The sequence below is a fragment of the Sorex araneus genome, chromosome 5 (genome assembly GCF_027595985.1).
Source record: "Sorex araneus isolate mSorAra2 chromosome 5, mSorAra2.pri, whole genome shotgun sequence".
NCBI lineage: Eukaryota > Metazoa > Chordata > Mammalia > Eulipotyphla > Soricidae > Sorex > Sorex araneus.
This window is the reverse complement of record NC_073306.1, coordinates 118,537,650-118,542,414: the sequence shown is the minus strand read 5'-3', so window position 1 is coordinate 118,542,414 and position 4,765 is coordinate 118,537,650.

The following is a 4,765-nucleotide window of genomic DNA, read 5'->3' as shown; positions in this document are numbered from 1 at the left end:
GGATGACTCTGGAGCTTCTGGTGACAGATATGGGAGGTACCGACAAGTATTAAGAGGCAAAGCTTTACAAAAGAAAAAGGAGGTAAAGCTACAATTTCACAACAATTAGTCCTTTGAATGATCTTTGGTTATTACCCCCATCTTGCAGATGTGGAAGCGAAAGCCCAGAGTGGGTGTTCTCTGTCCAAAATCCAGCAGCTTCTAAGTGACAGACCAGAATATAAATGAATCCCTTCTGCGTCACGCTGAAGACCATATTCTTTCTCATCTATGTGTTTTGGTTTTTGGTTTCAGGGTCACATCCGGTGGTGCTCAGAGGCTACTCCTGGCACAGTGTGCAGGGCCCTTCCCAGCAGTGCAGGGGGACCATGTGATGCGGGGGATGAAGCCCAGGGCTCCCACATGCAGGACCTGCACTCCAGTCCTTCGAGACATTTCCTGTCCCAGAGACCACACTCTTAGGCATTCTGTGGCATGGACTGCAGAATGCGAGAGAAACCCTTTCCCTCAGGAGCCTGTCCTCCTGGATGCCGGACATCCTGCTATCTTCTGTCCCTCTTAGTTAGGCCTTGCCCTCTGTGGGTGCCTTCTAAAATACTGCTCGTCTGGAGAGAGGAACTCTTAGCTTCCGCCATCTGCCTGGTTGAGCAGGGATTTTCACATGCTTCTCTGTACACAGGAGACTGAAAAAGCTGCGCAGAGCGGCGGGACAGGGGTGGGGCATGCAAGGAGCAGAGCTTCGAGGTAAGAGGTCAGAGACGGATGTCCCAGTTTTCCTGGGCTGGATCTCACATTGATGGGGCCCTCTGGAAATATGACCCTATGGCCAATCAACTCTGGTTCTCAGCCCAGAACACCGGGGACAGAGCGCCAAGTAGGTAAAAGGTGACAGGAAAGGCACTTTTTTTGGGTTTGTTTCGGGGCCACACCCAGTGGTGCTCAGGGGTTACTCCTGGCTCTGAGCTTAGGTATCACTCCTGGCCGGGTTCGGGACCAAATGGGGGGCTAGGGATCAAACCCTGGTTGGCCACGTGGCCACTGTACTGTCTCTCTGGCCTCAAGCACTTTGGAATGAGGCTTTGAATAACTCAGGTGTCTCCCTCTAAACCAGAATATGCTGGGGAAATGCAGGTGGGACAAAGGACATGACAGAAATTCTCTCAGGGGTGAGTCAGCACCCCTTCATTATCAGAGAACTGTTGTCATCTATGCACCTGAAGTCTTTTTTTTTTTTTAAATTAAAAGGGGGGGGGGTGTGCTGGAGCAATAGCACAGCAGGTAGAGCATTTGCCTTGCATGCAGCCAACCCAGGTCTGGTTCCCAGCATCCCATACGGTCCCCTGAGCACCACCAGGAGTAATTCCTGAGTGCATAAGCCAGGAGTAACCCCTGTGCATTGCCGGATGTGACCCCCTCCAAAATAAATAAATAAATAAATAAAAATTAAAAGGAGAGGGCCAAGCAATAGTACTGGGGTTAAGGTGCTTGCCTCATGGGGCCAACCTTGCTTTAATGCCCAGCACCGCATGGTTCCCTGAGCATGACCAGGAGCACCACAGACCTGGGAGTAGTTCCCAAGGACTGTCAGTGTGACCTAAAGCCCAATCCCCCACCAAATTATGGGGGCCAGGAAGATAGCTCAAAGGGTTGGAACTTGTACCTCACATAGCTTGTGCCTACCATGGATTCATGACTACCAGAACTACATGACCTCTCAGCTGGGCACACCAGGTATAGTGTTAGTGGATCCCAGCACCACTGGGGAGACCCCCCAAAAGAAACTATCAAGATGTTTTTGAATAAAGCAATGATTTACATAATTGTTGTATACAATGCAAACACTCTTTGTTATTGAATATCAAAAGCATGGGGTTGGGAAAAAAATAGTTTAATGGGCTGAGCATGAGCACAGGCTTTGCATGCAAAAGGCCTGGTTTGATCCCTGGCACTTGATGGTCCCCTGAGCTCCACAAAAAGTGGCCCCTGAGGCTAGAGAAATAGTATAGCGGGTAAGGCGTTTGCCTTACACTTGGATGTGGATGCAGCTGATCCAGGTTCAATGCCTAGCCCCCCAGATGGTTTTCCGCACCCACTGGGAGTGGGCCCTAAACACCGCAGTATATGATCCCCAAACAATAACAAAAAGAAAATTTCAAATAGGGCAGAGAGATAGTATAAGGACTAGGGTTCTTGCCTTGCATGCAGCTGATGCTGGTTTGATCCCTGGCATATGGTCCCCTGAACACTGTCAGGTGTGGCCCAAAACCTCCCCAAAGAAACACAAGATAGGGGCCGGAGCGATAGCACAGCAGGTAGGGCGTTTGCCTTGCACGAGGCCGACCTGGGTTCAATCCCCGGCATCCCATATGGTCCCCTAAGCACTGCCAGGAGCAATTCCTGAGTGCAAAGCCAGGAGTAACCCCTGAGCATCGCTGGGTGTGACCCAAAAAAAGCAAAAAAAAAAAAAAAAGAAACACAAGATAAAATAAAATCCAATGTATAGGGCCAAGGATGTGGCTCAGTGATAGAGCTCATTTTCACAAGTATGAGACCCTAAAAAAAGGACTAAAATCCATTCTATGTATGCACATATTTATTTTTCATGCAAATGGAAGCCCTGTTCTGTATCTCATTTTTTTCCTACTTTCCAATACATTTTGCAGAACTTTGCTTGTCAGCCTGGAAAGAGAATTTCACATGTTCAAAGAATCTCATAGTGTTAGTGTGTACTATTTGCATTCAGTCCCCATGGAAGCGTGATTAAAATACTTTGTTATTAAAAACAATGCTATAATGATATTTTACTCATTATGTTAAGTTTTTAATTTATAAGATGAACATTTATTAACAGGAAATAGTCAGTTGAGGTCATTTAAAAAATTTTAATACCACTGAAAAATGAACTGATATCTAGTTTATACTGCCTAGAGATTTGCTTGCTTCTACATAAATATACTGTTATTCAGACTTATATTTTTCACTCATAAATATGACTTTGAATTCTACTTATGTCAATCGTAAGGGTTAAATCATTTAAGAAATGAACAAACCTGGGTCTAGAGATAGTGCAGCCGATAGAGCACCTGCCTTGCATGTGGCTGACCTGTATTCGATTCCTGTCCCCTATAAGTTCCTCTGAGCACCACCAGGAATGATCCAGGAGTGATCCTTGAGCACAAAGCCAAGAGTAAGCCCTGAGCACAGCTGAGTGTGGTTCCCAAACAAAACAAAACAAAACAAAAATTAACAGACCTGTTAATAATAATTTCTATTGCTAATAACAATAGAAATTACAGTCTCTATTGTTAGGCTGTAGTTTATTTATTGATCACTTACTGATGAATGTTTGTGTGATTTTCAATTGTTGCTGCCACAACCAATATTAGAGTAAACTTTTCATTTCCTTTGGGGATTTTAGGCTATATCCAGCAGCACTTACTCCCAGTTTGGGGGTAACTCCTGGTGGTGCTCAGGGAACCATTGCTGCCAAGAATCAAACCCAGTCTCCTACATGCAAAGCCTATGCACAGCCCCTGGAGCCCTATGGTGACTATTTTTATATCCCTGGGATAGATTCAGAGAAGTGAATGTAAGATTGATAGACATCCACATATCGAACTTTAATAAATGCTGCCAAAATTTTCTCCCTAAATCTTGGTCCAGTTTTGACTTCTATTTTTTTTTTTTTGACAATTGCTGAGAGTCCCAGGGTTATCTCTGTGCTTGATCCTGAATCAAAGTTCAAAATCCATTTTCCAATGGGATCATCTGGGCTCCAGGCACCTAACTTGGCAGAATCTTAGAGGACAATCTGAGTGTCGTGACGGGTGAAAACAGATGAGGTGCTGATGGTCACCCGCTAAGCTGGGAGTCACGCAGAGAACACAACCCACCCCAGAGGAAGGTCGACACGGAAAGCGAATTAGCCATCACTCGGGGTGCCTGAGTTGGGGTTTGATATCAACAAATACACTAAGCATTTTCTCGTGCCAGGAGTTGGGCCGGAGATGAGTCAGACCAGGCCCTGCCCTCCCAGAGCTTGATACAGAGAAAAACAGACAAGTAAACAGTGACAATTCTGCCTACTAAGCGTTGAATGGGACTTCCTTTCCTAATACTGCCTGGAACTTCCTCCTACATAGCACGTGAAAAGGCTGGAAATAAAAGCAGCAAGTATTCTCTTAGGTATTGTTTTGTTTTGTGTCACACCCAGCTATACTCAGGGCTTACTCCTGACTCTGTGCTCAGAGCCCTCCTCGTGGGGTTCAAGGGACCACAATGGGGGCCAGGATCAAACCTAGGAGAACTGCATGCAAGACTGCTGTTCTATCTCTCCGACCCCAATACATATCTTTTTAGATACACAACAGAATCTGCAATAATCTGGGGTTGAGCAGATATTTGGAAAGAGGAAGCCTTGGTTCGTAGGAAGTTAGAAGTTGTGGCTGAGAGCCTTGTTAAATCTAGGACCTTTGGGGCTGGAGAGCTAATACAGTGGGTAGGGCTCTTGCATTGCATGCAGCTAAATCAGGGTAGATCCCAGCACTGCGTATGGTCCTTGGGGCACTGCCAGGAGTAATCTGTGAGCATTGAACCATGGGTAAGCCCTGAGCATTGCTAGGTGTGGTGCCCGTGTGTGCATGTGCATGCACATGCGCGGAAAAGTGGACTGAGGGAAAACAAATGGGTGACAACTATCAAAGTATAGTGTGCCCATTCAGACCTGTTCTTTGGGAGGGGTGGGGGGATGGCTATTCACTGACAA